At 37.3% G+C, this 20,244-nt stretch overlaps 1 protein-coding gene across 1 annotated transcript in view; it reads right to left on the bottom strand.

Annotated features, from left to right (window-relative positions):
- akap6 (A kinase (PRKA) anchor protein 6) overlaps positions 1-20,244 on the bottom strand; it is a 281,773-nt gene that overhangs the window by 164,869 nt on the left and 96,660 nt on the right. The gene's annotated exons all lie outside the window — the stretch shown is intronic.

Genomic DNA, 20,244 nt, shown 5'->3' with positions numbered 1-20,244 from the left:
CATGAAAGGTATTTTGTGTACTTTTGAATTTAACTTCCGTCTGCCCGTAACAGCCAATCAAATTTGACGCTGACACGCCAATAGGAAGTGTGGCCATATCTCTTTGATCCATTGATATATCGATGCCAAACTTGGTGTATGGACACATGATGCCTTCCTGAGCAGCCATAGGCTTATCTACTATACAACACCAAACCTGATATTACACATACAAACTTCAAACATCAGTAAAACATTTCCCACATATGCAATAGTTTTTAAGATTAGCTAAGCTATTATGTTAGTACGTAAACAGAACACGGAGGAGGAGACTATCAGTAAAGCCCAGGGTTTAACTGAGTCAAAACATAAAAGAGGGGAATTAGGAAATGACTTTGAACAGCTCACTAGACATTGTCTTAAACATTGCTATCTACGGTGCAGTGTTTTAAAAACCTTGGCCAGTTCAGTGCCTAAATGAAGGATGAGTACCAACCGTCTATGGCAGATAAGAGAAATGTTAAATGTTAAATATTTTCCGACTTACTATTTCTTCTCAGACTAGGTACTGTATGTTTGCTCTTGTGGTAATAATATGTTTAGAGTGTTATTGAGTTTTATTTATGTCCAAAAATGTTTGCATGGTTATCCATAAGATTGGTCATAAAAGATGCACATCCTGTGAAAGAGATAGTTATTAGAGTGGAGTCGAGTGGATCACATAACCCCCTTAAAAAAAACAGTTATGAACAGGGGTATAAAGATGGGGCTGAAAAATCCGAATCCAAAGCATGTCACACACAAATCGATGAAAACCTCAATAAGATGTGAAAGCTTGCCAGAAAATTATGTAATATGCCTCTTTTGACCCAAACCATAATCTGGTACCTAAACCAAGCAGGTTTAAAACCAATCTTATTCCCCCACCATCCCAAACTTTATGGAACCATTGTTGCTCATTTAGTAGCATAACAAGTAGCATTTTCTCTTAGTATCAAATATGTACAGTGTGTCACAGAGCTGGTGCATTGTGCATTCCTCAGAGATGCTCCTGGCTTTGATTAAAAAAAAAAAAAAAACATCTGCTTGACATCCTGGGAAGAATGAGTTAATACCTGAATTGGCTTGGTCTTTCACTTTTGTCTTTTTCACTAACAGTCAGGCTGTGAAAAGGCAGGAAAGTCGACCAAGGGCACTATTTGATATTTAATATTTAACATGCTCACCTAATCATACTTGTGTGTGTGTGTGCGTCCTTGCATGTGTGTGTATGCACGTGCATGTGCAAAAAGACAGGGAGGGTGAGTGAGTGAGCAATGTCTCTCTGTAGCTCTACTTTTGGTTTGTCTGCATGTCATTTAATGATTTTACACAGTGATTTATCATCATTTTTCAAGACTGTCTTCTATTATTCTTTGCTTTCATCTCTCAAGACTTAGTCTGTCTCTCAAACGCACACTTTCTCTCTCAGGTCCTCTCTCTGCAGTAGTATCATCCAACTCCTTGGTCAAAGCGGAATAATTGTCAATGAATATTTAACAAGGTTTCAGATGGGGGGATAGACATCATCCTCTCTCTCTCTGCCCCTCTCTTTCAAACACATACACACACACATATTTCACTATGATCCAGGAAGAGGTTAACGATATGGCATGGTCAGTGGTGCGTACAGCAGCTAGTGGATTAGCAGAGGGGAGATGATGAAGTGCAGAATAAATACTAAATAAACACCCTCCGCTTTTGCTCCTCATACAGTAACACAGCTTGGTGCCTGCAGCAATTTCTCAGCAGCCATTTTGTGTCCCTCTCATCCCCCCTTCACCAACTAGACTCGTTTTACTGGAGGACGTGATGAAATTGTAATTAACCACCGGCGGCATTTGTAATTTTTAGTCTGGTGTGGATCTGAGAGCGGAGAGTTTAAAATATTCAGTCTGCTTGGTCTGGAGATTCTGAACCTGTCTAAGAGGTTGCAGGTTTAACCACTTTATCAGAAACAATGAGGTGTCCTTGAACAGCAGTTGCACAGTGTTTGGAGTATTCATTAAAAATAAGTTTCATTAATGAGTGTAAAAAACCACCAGTTTCTTTGAGATTTGCATAAGTTCCCATGGGACCCAATACAGTCTTCAATTTTGGTGACAGCATAGTACGTAAAACTAGTTTATTTTGGATCATTAGATCCTATTTAAATGTTGCTAATTAATTCACTGTTAAATTAACTCTATGTTTCATATACAGATAACATCTTGTTAAAAGTATATTGAGACAATATTCATATACAGTTTTGGTGGCATGAAGGTGCTGTGGTTAGCACTGTGGCCTCAAAGCAAAATGATTCTTTATCTAATCTTGCTGGTTGGCAGGGACCCTTTTGTGTATCTGGCATGCTCAAACAGTGCCGGAGTGGGGTTTCTTCAGGTCCTGCAGCTTCCTTGGGTCCTGCGGCTTCCTCCCATAATTTCTTTCTTTTTCTAGTATGTCACAACAGTCTCACACAAAAATGTGACAGAACTACATTGGTCCACAAAACTAAACATATCAGTTTATCAATAAAGACAAACACTGTAGAATGAATTCCCTTTCAGGGCTGCAAAATCATTGACTATGATCACAATCATGCCTATGTATGTCTTTCAAATTCATAACATGCCTTTATTTTGCACTATGTGAGGAGTTCATGCAAGCTCAAAATTTTCAAAATATATATTTTCAATGCTTCAAAAACTTGCCTGTTAAGTTTTCTTTGACAAATTATAACATGATTACATTTAGCATTATGTGAAGCTGTCACAGCTATAAGAACTTCCAAAATGTTTATGGAAGACAATGAAGGGAGTTGACCGTGGCTTTACACTCTAAAAAAATATTAGGTACCATCCAATCCAATACTGTCCAAGACATTTTCCCTTTTGTAAATTTGCTCAGTCATGGTTGGTCAGTGTTAGACATTAAAATTTCATGAAAATGACATAAAATTACATTTAGAATTAACAAAAGTGTGATTAAAGTTGAGGATAAAATATGTAATGAAAAACATGACCAGTGCATCTTTGCATCTATATGTGACACTACTACACTCTGGGCATATGGACGAACTACATTTTTGATTGGGACTGGGCTGGATATGTAGTATTTGACAACCGAGCATCGATGCTTTAACAGGCACAGAGCTTCATTTCCAAACACCTTTTCTGAATGTTCTTTTTCTTCCTCTCATTGTAATCAGCAGCCCTTACAGCCAATCTGCTGGCCATAAAACTGTCTGCAGCCTGATGATGTACAACTCACAGAATTACCTTATCTGCCTCTGATTTACTGTGCCTCACAGGTAGAGGGACAAAAACAGCTTCCATACCTCTGTCTCATCCATCTATCCATCCCTTCATCCCCTATTCACTCATACATCCCACACTCACTCTTTTCCACACCTTGCTTTTATCATTCTTTCATCAAACCTTTCTTTCTTCATCTCATCTTTTGTTCTAATTGTTTTATCTGCCCCTCTGTACTTCCTTCATTTGTCTCTTCTTCTTCTCCACTATTAAACCGTATTCTATTGATCTTTTCTCGGTCTTGCTTCTTCTTGTTTCCATCTTTTTTCTTATATTTCTCATATTGCATGATGCCTAAACCTGACTTCAACACCCAATCCATCCAAGCTTCCCATTTCCCCTTTCCCCTAATTTTACTGTAGCCCTCATACCATCCATTTTCTCTAGATTTCTATTATTTCTTATTTATCTCTATTTCTTTATTCTTTCATTTTCATATCCCCATCCTAGTCTTCATGAAGCCTATTTTCATTTTACAAACCCAACTTATTTTTCTTCTCAATAATTTATCCTATCCTTCCTTTTATGTCTCCCAAGTCATTTTCATTACGTTTTCTCAACTTTATTTTTTCCTCCCATCTAATTTCTCATATTTACAATCATCCACTCTTATATCCATTCTTCTTCTATAGATCCTTAGTTTCAACCTGCTTTTTGCCACATCTTCCCTTCATATATTAATTCAATCTCCCCTCAATCTGCTTTTTCATATACACTTCATTGCTCTGCTTTACTTCTCTTTGCTTGCATTCCCTCTTTAAGTAAAAGCAAAAGGAGATCTCACCTTCTAATTATTTGCCTCACGACAAATGAAATAAGAAGATGAGCGTTAATACAAAATGTTGCTAGTAATAACTAACAGGCATAGCATGCATAAACACACATTTGTAAAACTGTATTCAATAGTGCAAAACACAAACACACCATCACCACACCATCTGATGCTCTAGCAGTACTTAAATCTTTTAGTGTTTTTTGTTACCCTTTATTCAGAACAAGATGTGTTCTTTGATCAGAAACTGTGAGAGAGAGCATGTCTCTGTGTTTGCACAGAAAGTGTGTGTGTCTTGATGTGTGAATACAAATGAGTGAAATGATATCAAAATGTGGTTTTGATTGTATGGCTTTAAGAGCAGAGATGGGGAGGGGAATGTAATTAAGTCACCAGGAGGAGTGTGTGTGTATGAGAGAGAGAGAGTGAGAGAGAGAGAGAGTGTGTGTGAGAGAGAGAAAATCCATCTGTTAATGAGTGTTTTTGTTTATATGCGTCAATTTTCGTGCCCATGCCTAGACGCATTAATTTACATTTATGTGTAAGTTCACGTGTCCATGAAATGTGTGTTTGAACACTGTCTGGGTTTTCATCAGAGCAAAATTCCTTCGTCAACGTTCCTTAATGAAAAATAAATAGTGTCCGCTGTTTCAGAACATCCTTTCAATCAGCTGGAAAATACCTAAGTGGCAAGAGACTGGAGATTTTAAAAAAAAAAGTCTAATCTGCTCAGCAGAGATTGAATCATCTTCCAATTTCACACAAAAAATAAACAAATATAAAGTATTAATACTGTACAGTTATTTTGAAATAAAATCCCTCGTCTTTCCTATAATCATCTATGTTCTTCATTTCTCTTTCAACCAACCCAAAATATACCATCATTAGTAGGAACTATTGAAAATGTTGCTTTTCAAAGTGTTAGGGAAATAGTGGACAACTGAAATATCCTCTGCCTTATCATGAATCTCACTCACTACCAAACCTCCACAATAAGTACATCCTAATTTCGAAGCTGCCTTGGCACTTGAGCTGATGTCATTTCAGTGACAGCCAACCCAGTCTTGCTGCTTAATCTTAATGTGAATGTATTCTATTATCCATTTTATGTGGGGTTTTTTTGTGCTACAGCACATTTAAAAAATTCCATAAAGGAATGCAGTGTACCATTATTTTGTAAAATAGAAGACTAAATAAAAGACTGTTGCTTCACATTTAAAAAGAAGTTTGTATCCGAACGTCAGAGGGGTTGGGATGGCACCAAACACACCACTGCCAAGTGGAAGAGTCAAGAACGAGACTGCACTTGTGCTTTCAAATACTTTGAAGTGTCATCTTTTTAATCAGTCACTGATTACTTGGGCTTTCACTCACCTTTTCATCAGTTTCACATATTATAAGCTACTCGATTAAAGGTGACATGAAATGCACTTTTTAACTATTTGACACAATTTTCTGAGGTCAAGATATATGAGACACGCTTTGGCCAAAATACCTATTGGTTTAAGCACAGTGATGCCTGTGGTAACTTGATATATGCTCCCAAGAACAGAAAAAAACTGATTTTTTTCCATAATATGTCCCCTTTAAGGTTAGGTATTTAAAACGAGCTGGTTAAGGTTAGGAAAATACCATGGCTTGCATTAAAACAAACATCTTTTGACTATAGACTATACAGTGATGCATGGCTTGATGCCACACACACTAGTCAACCACTTCTCTGAAGCCTCTTAGGTTATCAAGACCACATCTGACAAGTGAGATGTGTATCTGACTGAAAACTAACCGATACAATGCATGTCCACATGGAAGACATATGGCCAATCAAAATGTAGTCACAACCTACAGCATAACCTTCTTTATTGTCTACTTTACTCTAAACAGGACCACAATTTACATAACTTTATTTTTTTTTAATGAAAGTTTCAATCTCCTCCTGGCCATGACCATGAAAAACAATTTTTTTTCATGTTTAAGTTGCTTCACTTTTCAGACCTGGAAGCTACATCTATCATTTAAATGTAGTCTATCCCTGAGACCATTACTGCATGTTGATTCCCATCTGTCTCTCCATTCATTTCTTCTATATTTTTTCCTCTGACAGGTAATATACAACAACAAAATTTCAAGACATTTGCTGAATGTTGATTTTAAACATTTGATTCAGTCTAAAAATGCACTTAACAATGCTGTACTTCCAGTTTAATATTGTAACCCTCTGTCTGGCCCTTTGCTGCTAACCATAAATAATTGATAAGAAAATAATTTGAATTAGTGTTTTACACGTTGATTTTAATAGATAGATTACTTTTGTCTGGCTGTGATGATCACCTTCCCCTCACCCTGCTCCCCAGTATGTGTAAGTGAAATCACTGATGTGAAAAAGCTTGTGTTAATGCTGCTCCTGTCACTCTGGATCAGACTATAAGCTTAATTTCTGTTCTTCCTTTATTTCTTTTTCTTTTTTTGGCAGTGTTTTTGATTAAGGTAAACATTCAAACCCAATCACAACAAAATGCACAGAAAAACAACACAATGTCTAACTTTACCTTTTCATTTCCCCACTAGGTTGAAAAAAATAGACCTACCTTTTCTTCTACTAGTCAGTCAAAGTCAAGCTAAGGGAAGCAAACTCATTTCTTCACCCTCCAGCCACTGGCTTGTCAACCAACAGTTGAGCCAAACAAACTGTCATCAAACTCAACTACTTTCTCTGATAATCACTTCCACCATATCCATGTTTAACAAGATAATGAGAGAAACCATCTGCAGCCTCAATAAAAAAAAGAAGAAGAGGAAAAAAAGAAAAGAAAAATCCCCACTTTACATATTCACTTTTACATCCCGGTAATTAAATATTTGAGAAATATCAGGAATTGAAAATTAAAACAGAATAAGCCCTGTGCCTCTACTATCAATTTATTCCCTCGCTCAGAGTGCATTAGAAACGCGTCAGAATGCCGGTGGCAACGACACAGAAAGAACTCAGTGGTTTTTTAAACTCACTTTATAAATTACATTTTGGAGTGCTGTGGCATGCTAATACCTGCTGCCACGGAGAGCAGACAGCGTTAATTATTTTTTATTGGGATCGGAAGCGATAATTTGCATATTTCATTTAGCTGTTATAGATGTTGCAAGTGGGAAGGAGAGTAGGGGTTTGTGAGACACTTTTTGCTTTTTGTCGTAACAACTTCTGCACAGAACACCAGAAAAATAAAAACACGGAAAGTTTTTGGAAAAGCACTAATTTAGGCTGATTTCAGTCATTTCAATGAGCCCGCAGGAGATTACTGGTGATAATTAGCAATATTAACTTTAACTCAGGCATCATCTGACACAAAAAGGTCAAACAGTTTTAAGAGCTTTATCATGCTTAACTTTAACTAAAGCATCAATTATAACGTTTTTCATACTCATGATTCATGAGCAGATCAATGTGAGGACAACAGAAACAGAAAATCAAACTGCAAAGACACTTCAATGGAAACTTATGTGCCATTTCAACAAAACACATATAAACATAAACAAAATAGATATAAATTTCAATTTACTTCAAGAGGGATATTACTACCATAGGTAGTATCAGTGGTACAGTATTAAAATTTATCATTCAAATAATTTAATATTATTCATTATTTCATTATTCATTATTTAATTACTTAATTAAAATCTGTAATAAAAATTCTAGTTTCATGGTGATGATAAACTTGTATAACAAAAGGCACTATAATTTAACATGAAACTCAACACTGCAGTCAAAATGCAGTTATATCAATTTTACCAGTCCTTGACAAAACCTTTGTATATATACATAGATTATATACTATTCATAGGTTATACTATATATACCTATGTAGATATACTTTTTTTAAAAATTATCTAGCAGACTCATCTTTTTATCTATTTTGAATAAGTATCCTACACTGCTGTTGTCATTGCTGCTGTGTGGCATGAAACCCCTACAGCTGCAAATACTGAGTCTTATCACTTTCAAATAACCTGGAAATTCAGCTCTGCAGATCGTAAACCAGGAATTAGCACCAATACTGGGATTTTTTTTTCCTTCCACAAACTATTATGATAGTGCATCACTGAGTGGTTAAACTAACTCCCAAAACTTCCCAACTTTAATCTTAATTTATGTAAAGTGCTGTGTGCTGGAGCTTGGGGAGCAGGATGAGCCGTCTGATTGGCTCTATCAAGTATCAGGCAGGAGTCCAAGACTAGGTAATTTGATTTAAAAAGCTCGTAATAACCTGAGGTCAATATTTAAATCACTCAGAGGGGGAGAGGAGCCACTCTGCATGTTCGGGATACTTTAGTCTCCCCACTCAGTCAACCAGCCCGGATCAGTATCAGTTCCACTCCTCTGTTACTCATGTACAGTACTTCCTCTGCTCTGCTCATATTCTTCTTACTTTGACCTCCTCTCCTTCCTTCTCCCGTTATTGCATTTCTCTTAACTACTCAGTGTTTCCTCTCAGGTGTAATGTTCTGATGCTGAAAATGATAATAAAAGTAAAAATATTATTCATATTAATGTTTCACTGCATTAGGTACATTTTGACGTTGTTTCCTTGAAAAACCCTATCATGGCCTTAAAATGGCTTTGGTGTGATTCCAAACATTTTTCCTTATTACTGATCCTTAGTATCAATGAATATACTAGTATGGTCCCATCCACATTTTTGCCAGCCATCAGCTGACGCCCCCTGCCCTATGGGCTCTTTCACATCAGGGCTCATTTCAATTTTACACCTTCATTTGGTTTGGTTTGCTTTCACCCTGTCCTTTTCTTGTGATCAGTTTGTCTCCTGTTTTGGTTTATGTTTGTAGATTTTTAGCTCCTGCCTTGGCAGCACCTGAAGTTCAGTACTTTTCCTTTTTTGTTCAATACATTGCCAGTCCTTCCAAGACATTTCTGGATTTGGTTCCTCAACCTCCTGCTGCAGCACAACTTATGACATATATTTTGATTGTTGTATGGCGACCTTGAGTGCCATGAAAGGCGCCAACCAAATAAAATGTATTATTATCATTATTATTGTTGTTGTTATTATTATTATGCACACATTGAGTGTGAGACTTATGGGCTTTTGACATTGGAAATGGTAGCTCAGATGGGGTGGTTGAGTAATGGTGCTAGCAGCCTGACCTCAGCAGATGCTTCTTGCCTTACAGTTGGAACGTCACAAGATTTGCTCTTTACATGGCCAAAACCCCATATAACAAGAGACTCACTGCTTTAATGAAGGAATTGTGAGCAAAAGCAGTAGAGAGAGAAAACACATAAAAAATATCCATAATACCATATGTGTCACAGTTTATGTTTTTATGTCACAGTTTATGTTTTGATCTTCATGTTTTCAGCTTATGTTCTTGCCATGTTTCTCCCCTCACTTTAGTCTCACTCATGTCACCTGCTTCATTGTCATCAGCTGCACGTCATCACTAATCACTCCCTCCACAGTATTTAGTCTCCTGGTTTCCTTTCACACATTGCAGAATCCTCACCAACCCTTCATGTCATTATCACAGTTAAGTTAAGTCTGGTTTCCTGCCTCATAGCCTTGTTAATTTAATCATAGTCTTGCCACAGTTATGTTTGTTTGTTAACCATAGTCTTGTTCCATAGCCACAGTCTTGTTTTGTTTATCAACGTTTAAGTATGTTTGAATCCGGCTCTGCCGCGCTCTTTGTTTTTTGCCTTGCTCCCTGTTTTGCGTTCATTGGAATAAACCTTGATTTTGAAAAGAACTGCATCTGGGTCCTACCGCTCCATCGTTCCTGACACTATGTCAATAATTTAGTGGAAAGATTTGGCAGTATTTAGTTCAAGTTTGCAAACCAGCTGCCTAAGAATAAAGATTGTTGATTCATGTCCTTTCTGGTATTTTTGATGGTAAACTACAATCAGTGGGTCTACATGATGAGATTAATTCGATTATAGCTGTAGTTCGGTTATGCTCCTTATTTGAGCAAGGGTAATTATCCTTGGATATATGGCGGTGAATGAATCGAATCATTGGCACAAAGCATGTCATATGCCAGTACGTCAGGTGGCGCTGTACCCATTTCAACTATCGCTAATAGAGCCACTTCCAGTTGACCTCTTCACCACCAACAACAAACTCAGGTATTCGCGAAAGATGGCGAACAAAGAGCAAGATGAAGCTACGTCCCTCTACATTACGTTTGTGATGAGCATGGTGATTACACAAACGCGATGCACAATGGCGCATTCTCTATCACATTGTTTATTTCTTTCCGACGACAGCAACAACAACAGTAATATCATCTCCTTCAACTTCTGGGTGACGATCCCGGGAAAAGATCTCAAACACGCGCAGAACGCTGAATCCAATTCACCACGTACTTCACCATCTACATGCATGTTTAGTGTGACTATCAACCTAGTTATCTTGGGGTCTTAATCCAACCACGAGTAACCCAATCCGGTCAAATTTTTTGTCAGACTAAGGTGTATACATGAACTTAATAACTCAGTCCTATTGTAATTTAGCCATTAATCTGAATGTCTCAAAATTAACTGAATCCACTTCCTTTGTAGTTTTAGGTCTTTGGGTGCAGGGCTAGGTATCGAACTTCGGTTCTTTTAAGCCACAGACAGAAACGCTTTGGTAGTACTGAGTATCAAAACATGCCCCGTCTTTCGGTGCCAAGTTTCGGTACCCAGAGTTTAATCATGTGATCAAGAACTGATCATGCTACCCTCGATTGGCTGTATTAACGTTACACTTTGCCGCATGCAGGAAAATGTGGTTACGCCCACAGACGGGGTTCACGTGTATCTGCGTTGGGAACTGTTGTTGTGTGCGTGTTGTTGAACCGGTTAAACAATGCCACCGAGGTCTAAAGCGTGGCTCCATTTCACCAAGATTGATGCCAATAGTGTGCGATGCAATATATGCCAAAAAGTCATTGCTGCTAAGGCCAGCAACATGACAAATTTAATAATAATATAATGAATTATTTGACCATGCACAAAATCAATTTAAGAGCAGAAAGTTGCTCCATGTTTGACTGCAAGAAGGGCAGACCGCAACCATCCTCCTCTCAGCATTCAAGTCAGCCTGTGGACGCCACAAAGCCCGAGCGGCATAATTCAAAATCTCCACCACAGGACTTGGCTGAGTTTTGTTTTGTAATGTGTTCAGGTTCTTGGTTTATTTTGTTGTCATGTTTTTTTCCCCTCTCACTTAGTTTCACTCAAATCACCTGTTTCTGTTCCAAAGATGCACCAAATCCGGCCATAATCTTAATGTTACTGCAACTTAATACGTGCAGAAAGCAGACATGTTTACTTTTCTAAAGAAGAAACTGCTAAGTGAAAAGTATACTCAGTATGTAGGATAGTATTAGACACCAACGTGTCACCTGTTTGCAACTTTTTTTGCACTGGAAATTATTTGTTATTATTTTTTTCTGTAAGAAAACTGCTTGGATTGGAAAAATATAAAATTTTGTTAATCCCTTTGGGAGGTTCCCTCCGGGAAATTTAAATAATGAGCTGAAAAATAAAACTGAAGATTTGTACTGTTATGTGTAATGTAATTTCCTTTTTGTTAGAATTGATATTATAAAATTGGTATAAAAAAAGTATCGTTCAGGAACCGGTATCGAAGTGAAGGTATCGGTATTGGTACCGGTATCAAAAAATTTTGATTAATACCCAGCCCTATTTGGGTGAGACACAAAGGATTACAGAATCTGATCGCTATCACAGCTATAAACAGAACAAGTCAAGTATACCACCTTACCAAAGAGAAAAATATACCAACTAACTCCTCCACTTTGCTTTTCTCTTTACCTAGCTTGTGTTATCTGTGTAGCTTGAATTAACTTCTCATTCTATTGTTTGTACAGACAAATTAGCTGTGAAGCTTCACAGAGCAAATATTCAGAAATGGTTCCTCAAATCCCCCTTTACACATAACATATGTGAGTTTATCTTTCTGAGACTGTACGTGTTACTCTGCAGATTCAATTCTAATCAGAGGCACTTGGGCACAGCGTTTCCCCTTTATAAAGGCCTGTCCTTCCTCAGTTTGACTGGAGCCCCTTCTTTGACACACCTTTCTTTACAACTCAAAGCACAAAATCTGCTCCTGTACATTTTAATAGATAAAATTTCAGTCAAAATTTCACGTCAAAGACATGTAGGAGGTCACAGACAAGTGGCCCAGATTTTAAGCAAATCATTAGTTCAATCAGTGGCCATCAAAACCATGTGTGAACGCTCCTAACATGTGATTTGTGAGCCTCATGGACACGTCCCAGTTCCAAACTGCATATCTACTGAATTACAATGAACCCCACATTGCCTACCGGTGCGTCCATCAGTATATGAATGTGTGAATGATTAGAACAAAAAGCACTGTATAGCGGGCTGTATGAGAGTGAGTGAATGTGAGACGTCGAGTGAAAGCGCTTTGAGTGGTCAGATTGACTAGAAAAGTTCGATACAAGTCTGTTTACCATTTACTATATCTAGCTTATTGGATTTTTTTTTCTACAAGAAATTGGAGGGTAGGAGTGTTCAGTGAAACATCAGTGCGGAGCTACGACCAATAAGAACACAAGAGTAAGAGAGGTGAAAAAACAGGGCAAAACCACAAACATTTAACAAAACTGAAGAAGAGCATGATGAAAAAAATTACTGTCTGCTCAGGAAACTGAACAGTGTCCACGTCATGTTCTTGGGACACTAACACCTCTTTTACGTTTCAAGTGTACAATATTACGATAGACTCTTGACAGAGAAACTGCCAGTTATGTATAACAACCAGGTAAGCAACACAGAGCAAACAACCAGGAGCTACTTGTATCATAGTGCAACGTTAGGTGAACACACAATGACTTCCGAAGCTCTAAACACAAGAGAAAGAGAAGCATGTTGTGTAGTCTGAACAATGCTACAATCCACCAAAAAATAAAATCTTGTGGTCTGAACCTGTCTTCAGCAAAACTAAGTGTGAATATAGATGGAATTTATAAAGCACAAAACACCTGAACACACAAAGTCTGAGAAGACTGCTTCCGAACCAAGCTCTATCCACCACCATTCTTTCTCCTCTAACTTCTCTTTCTTTTCCCCTCCCCCTCCTCTCTCTCTGTCTCTTTGTCACCCCCCCCCCCCCCCCACATTTTTTTCTGTGTGGTCTTTAGGGTGAAATGGAAGCCTAGGGCCAACAAGCTGTCTCCACCAGCTACACTGATAAGACACACACACACACACATACACACGCAATACAAGTGCCAACAGTCACAATCACAAAGGCTCAAGTGGCTCAGCTGAACACACTCTCTGATACACATATATTACGATGCAAGTGTTAAATGTTTCTTTTTAATCAGTTAAGACTGTCTGAGGAGACACCTACCAGAGGTAACATCACTTTTTACCTGCAAATTGTTCTCTTTCTCTCCCTCTCTCACCATTGGTTTCCCACACACACATACATGCAGACACACGCACCCACATGTCAAAATACATACATAGCTTACATTGTAGACATTTCAGGGTTTTGACATCCATTTTCCTATTCAAAGACTCAACTGAAATGTGAAAAATAACTTAAGCTGAAGTGAAATAATCATTTTTATGATCATTGTGTCCAGAATCATTTGAAGAAAATGAATAGCTGAAGTTTGGAACCCATAGATATCGCCAAAGAATGGTTTTCCTAATTTGTAATGTCTCTTGAGCCATTAATTGAACTGGGCTGCTTTTACAGCTTTTGGTCACTGTCCGTCAGTACTGTGTGGAGCTGTCCAATCAATGTGCTGTATTTGTCAGAATCTGAGTTAACACAGGATCTCTGTACACTTTAGTATTCATCCAGCTGCTTCTTTTTTTTTGTCAAATCGTTTTTGAACACTGATAGCCCAGTGCCATTGTTGGCCATGGATGGCTATGCCATCACATTGTCTTCATGTGTTTTGCATATGATGTTGTATGCTTTGGATGATAAGCTTTCTCCATATGTCCTTATTATCATTATTCTGGTACAGGTTCCAAAGACTGCAGCTGCAGAACTGGTTTCGCTTTTTTAAGAAGTTATGGAAAAGTGAAATATCTCCATTTATTCTTGAAAATCATATACAAATTGTTCTTTTGAAGTCTTCTCTTTAAGGTAGACTTGTACAATGATGTCCCGAAAGTTAAATTAAAGCTGAGAGTCTGCACTTTGAACACATATCCACTTTAAAGTTGTAATTTGAATATGTTTCGTAAACAACTAAAAACTAAGCCTGTGTCACTACATTAGGTCCAAATATTTCTGAACCTAACTGTATATAATCTCATATTCAACTGTACTCATATTCATTAATTGCAATATCTATCAAGAGGTTTGCATAAAACATTCCATGTGTTCCTAGTGTGTTCTTCAATATATGCGGGGGGTGTCAGCTCTCTAATAGGATTTGTGTCCCCTGTATCCAAAGGGACCTACCTTCGGACCAGGGGGCCAGTCTAATGTCAACCCGTCACCTCCCTTCTACCTAACCTTCCATGGTATCACCTAAAACCCTAACCACCCCCCACACCTTAATTCTCCCAGAGGAAATTGATATGTTACAGACTTCCAGACTCCGGAAAATTAAATACATATCTAGTATCTGCAATTCACTTGGCTTAACATGAGACATTCTTGTTACTATAAAGTCACCCAAACCATCTGAAAAAGATGTTAACTGTGTTAGGTTTGAGAGAAAATAAATGCTTAAATGTTGATTTTACTCTGACTCTCTAAGTCAGAAGTAAATGTAAACAAGTTATAGAATCTTTAATCACTGAAACAGACTAGTGTTCAACCGTAATTTTCAATGTTCCCAACTTCATGATAATGGTAATAAATGTATTTATGGACCTAGAAGTCGTGGCTGTCTACATGTCTCCATCATGGCTCCATATTAGAAACAAAACCTAGAGTAACTGGAAAAAAAAACTCACAAAATTATGATTCATGACAAATATGGAAATGTTTAAAGATTATATATGATCAATTATTACACTCAATAGGTGCATATAGGGGTAGCATGAGAGCAAAAATTGTTGGTGATATGACATTTGAATTTATATCTATATATATCTGTGTGTATTTATTTGTTCACGAATGCCTGTGCCTATACCAAAACACTAACTGACAACCTGATTCCCAGTTTCCTCAAGCCTGGCAAACAAGGAAATCCCAGTTTAACAACCAAAGCCACATTCAAGAACATGCAACAGTTTTTAAAATAACAGTAAAAAAAAAGTATAAGCTATGGCATGGCCAAGTATTGTATGTTACTTGATAAAATCTGATAGAAGACATTTGGGTAATTGTGAAAAGAGGGACAAATCAACACAAGCCAGTAAAGAATAGCTTAAAAAAGACAAACAAGAAAAAGAGCATCATATCACTTCATTCATCCATGCAACACTTCTGATCATTCATCATCAAAAACATATGCAGTATTGATAGACAGTGTCAAGCTAGCTTGCTAGCTGGGGTTCTCTCAAATTTCCCTAATCCCTCCTCCATATACATGCATATTTTGTTCTTATCAAATTCCAAAATTTCAAAATCAAAACAGTTTCATAACATTTGAATGATGAAACTTCGGAGATTCAGATTCATCAGCTATCACTGAAGCTATTCATTCACTTTTTTTTAGTGTATGTGTGTCTCTGCACTTATGTGTGTGTGTGTGTGTTACCTGTCAGTCCAATAATGTGACAGACAAATCCCACTAAGCTGTTAAATATTACACTGCTTTCAGACTCTTATTAAACACCTTTCTCTCTTTCTCCATGTTCACTCACCTCACCAGAACACTTCACCCGTACCTTTATCTTCAATATGCAACATAGCACTATTCACTTAAGCACAACAATTTTCTAAAATGCAACAACACTGCATTGAAGTCACACAGTATCCTCGTGACACACACACAACTAAACAACTAAAACTATTCAGACAGAAGTGTGTATCTGCTTATGTATGTGCACACGCACGTGTGTGCGTGCGTTTGAGAGTGTCCTAATCCCCAGTGTTGGCTGTCTTGTCAGACTGTTATATTTGCTGGTATCACTGTATCTTCTCCTTGCCCCCTAATCCCACCACCTTAGCTCTGATATTTCATGACATTTATATGAATCGCCTTTCTCCAGATGAACAGACTGCAAGAAAGCTACAGGAGGGCGGGATGGGGAAGAGCTGGATAATGGAGAGAGAGAAAGGAGGTGAAAATAGAAATGGACAATGAAGAAAAAGGCATAAGATAAGATAAAGATGACTGTGTGAGTGTAAATGTCTACAGAGATTTAAATTGACATAGGGGATGGATGGATGGATGGATGGATGGATGGATGGATGGATGGATGGATGGATGGATGGATGGATGGATGGATGGATGGATGGATGGATGGATGGATGGATGGATGGATGGATAAAGAAAACAAAAAAATGAGGTAGTAGAGTGTAAAGAAGACTAATGAAAGTATAAGTTGATGGAGGAAGGGATAAAAAGGAAAGATACCGTACAACTTAACTTAAAGGAAAGATACAAGGCTAGGAAAGGGGATGAGATGATGTGAAGATAAACAGAGCAAAATGGGGAAGGATGGTGGGTGGATAGTAAGAATGGTAAGAAACAAAGAAATGGGGGATAGAAAGATATGTTGAGTAAGACAGAGTGACGAAAGAGAGGTTGATGCAAAGACAGATCAAATAAAAAGAGCAGAAGAGATGAATGGTGCATATTTTTCTACCTTAAGTACAAGCATGAAATTGAAAGAAAATCAAAAGGATACATGCAAACTACAGAATGGAAAAAAAGATTGCTTATTGACCACAAACAATATATGTCCACATCAATAACAACATGCTCTTATAAGCATCAAGACACACACTTTATGAGCACAAAGAGAAACACACACACTTTTGTGGGGACCTTGAGGTACTACAAAGTACTTATTGCCAGCAAATTAACACACTGAAATAGCATGCCTTTTGACATGTGACTTTCAAGCAGGGGTGCACCTTGGTTGTGCATCAGTGTCATGTGAAAGTACGAAGGAAGAGTCAGGGGTCAAAGTTGATCCACCACTGATGTCTCTGAGCTGGCAAGGGAGGTAGCAACAGTGGCAAAACAGCCTATGTGTGTAAAACAGAGCCATCATAACAGTAGATGTTGTTTTAATCAATGATGCTGTCCTGATTCAGCTAATTCTGCAACTTGATGTTTGTAGGTACACAATGATGCTGGACTGAGCACCCTTTGTGTGTAATGTGTGAATTACCAAAGAGAGACAGCAACAGATTATACGGATGTCTTTTTTGTGCTGATAACACATAACTGATATATGAAAAGGTTTATTGACAACAACAAGAATTGAATCTGAAAATATGAGAGTAACATGTGACACATATAAAAGGTAAAATAAAGAATCTGTGCGAAATATTAAATGGAACATTTTTGTTTATTATCAAATAAAATATCAGAATGGTTAGAATGTGACTTTTCCAGAATTTCCTTAGTGATAACAAATTGTTACCTCTTAGTGTAATTTTATTCAGGTTTGTCAAGATGGAATATTGACATGTTAGCCTAAATGTCAGCTGAAAGTACATGCTTTTTATATACATTCAAAGGAAGTTAGCCTATATTAAAGCAGCCTGTATGACTACACGCTGTCCAAGTTTCTTACACATATAAAATGTGATAGACAAAGTACAAATTTATCACAACATTCCAGAAATCAATCATATAGTACAGTAAAAGGTAAAATAAAATACAACAATGTTGGCTACATCTGTGCAACTGGCCATAATTTCAAAAATATTACACAAGGATGCTCAAAGTAGTAAATACTACAATAGATTTTTTTGTCAATCTTTCCTAAATCTAGCAGTTTTAATCATTCATCTAATCTTCACATCAAATCCACATTTAATATGTTAGGTAATAGTGATTATATTTCACTTCAAAATATGTCCAATATTGTTACGTATTCACCAGGAGCCTAGACATATGCAGTCACAGTCAGTAAATTACAACCTCACTAACTCGGATGTTTGATCATATGAAATATGGAATTTGCCACAGCTCTTACTCCAAAAACGAAGATTAAGAGGATGATTTATAGACCGAAGTTGATATTTAATCTTTTGAAAAATTGATAGTGAATCCACTGGTTATAAATATTGTACAAAGCTTAATTATTTTATTCCAATTTGCCCTTTAGTCAAGGTTACATTCATTCAAACCGATGCACCAGCACACAAAGAAAAACAAAAATGACAATCATGACCACCACTGAAAACACACACAACAAATGGACTGCAGAACATTTACCTACCCTCTGCCCTTGGTTCGTCATGTATCATCTCTCTACTAAGGTCCATAAACACAGGCAGACACATATACATAAACATGATGCCACAAGTTGACCTTGCAGTGCGCCCACCCCCCCAACACACACCTCCACCTCTGTGTGTGTGGCAGTAATTAGGCCATGCATCTGATTGTCATTAAAGAGCACCAGCAGATAATGAACACACAGTGAAGCCACGCTCACCATCAAGCTGTCTAATGGTTCTAAATGGCGCATCACTCTCAAACATATGGCGGCGACTAGCATTAAATCTAAAATGTTCACAGTGCAAAAACCACTACACAGGACACAGAGTACCCCAATACTGATAAAGCTGCAGCGTATTATCAAAATTATAAACAAAATAAACCATGTCTGTGTACCACATGCTAAAACCTTACCAGCTGTATATGTAACATTTATGCCGACTTGACATTTGCAGTCATTGTAATGGTGTTTAAAAATCTGTTTAAAGACCTTGATGACGTGACTTATATTTATTTGAATATAGATCTTAATGTCACTGTAAACGGTTGCCAATTCTGGAATCCAAACATGAGAGTGGATTTTTTTAATTGACTCCTTAAATCTTTTGGAAGTTTTAAAAGTCTAGAAAAAAATATATATATATATAGTCCAGTCCTTAAGACCTCATGCAGACTTATCATGAGTGAGTCTGTTACTTTACACTTAAAAATAGCCTCAAGTCAAAAAGAAAATGCTTGTCTCAGAAAACATGAACTAGGAAGTATCTCACCTGTCTTAAACTCTCAAATAATCCAATGTTTAGTTGTTCCTGGTATAGTGAAATACAACTTTTTTTTACATTTACTATCCAAGATTTAGATCTTTTGTCCTTAATTACCCCAAATCTCTTACTGGCATTCCAGTCTACTTCAGTTTGTTTCAATAAACCTGAATCTTAACTTGTACGAAAATCATTTCAGGTCTCACTTGGACTTTTAAAAAACAGGTAGATACAATACTGAAAGCCATGACTCCCGAATGAGGAGGACATTGTTAATCACAATTAGTCATGGGACATTGTTTATCTGGGCAGAATACACATGAAGTGTATAATTTACAATATCACAGATATATGTGAAACATCTGAGCTTAACCTTGTATGCATGTGTTTGATCTGTAAAGCAGTGAACTGTAATAATTTAGCAGGTTCACCCCTCAGTCTGTTGTTTGGAGGTTTCACGGATCAAAGCTTTAAGTGCTGACAGATATTCATACAGATAATGAATGGACTGTTAATGTGCTACTGGCAAGCAACTAATGGATACACACACATACAGACATAAAAAACAAAGACACACAAACATACACTTTCCCTATAAGATGTACACACACACACAAAAGAGGTAGCTGGCTAATGGCTGTCACTGTTGACTGATCACAGCGATCAGGCTGCTGCAGCTCTAATTGCAACTAAACAATCTGAAAACAACCAGAGTCATGTCTGCTGGAGCAGGAGTGGGAAGAGAAGAGGTGGAAAGGAAAAGCAGAACAGGTAATAGGGAAAAGAAAAAGAAAAAAGAAAACAAAATGAAAGTGATTAAATAAGCAAAAACGGATCAAATGGAGGGTATATTAAAGGAAAGGTAGAAGAAGGAATGAGGCATGAAAAGATATACACAAAAATAAAAGGTTTCACAAGTATAGTAAGGAAAATGGGATGGAATGAAGGTGAGGAGTAGGGACAGAAGGGAATAAAGTGCTCATTAATGAGAAAAGAAATGTTTAGCAGAGTGACGGAAGTA

Source organism: Leuresthes tenuis, unplaced genomic scaffold (assembly GCF_036924035.1).
Source record: "Leuresthes tenuis unplaced genomic scaffold, fLeuTen1.0.hap1 SCAF_15, whole genome shotgun sequence".
In the NCBI taxonomy this organism is placed as follows: domain Eukaryota; kingdom Metazoa; phylum Chordata; class Actinopteri; order Atheriniformes; family Atherinopsidae; genus Leuresthes; species Leuresthes tenuis.
The sequence above is the reverse complement of the archived record's forward strand: the minus strand, read 5'-3'. Positions and strand labels throughout refer to the sequence as shown.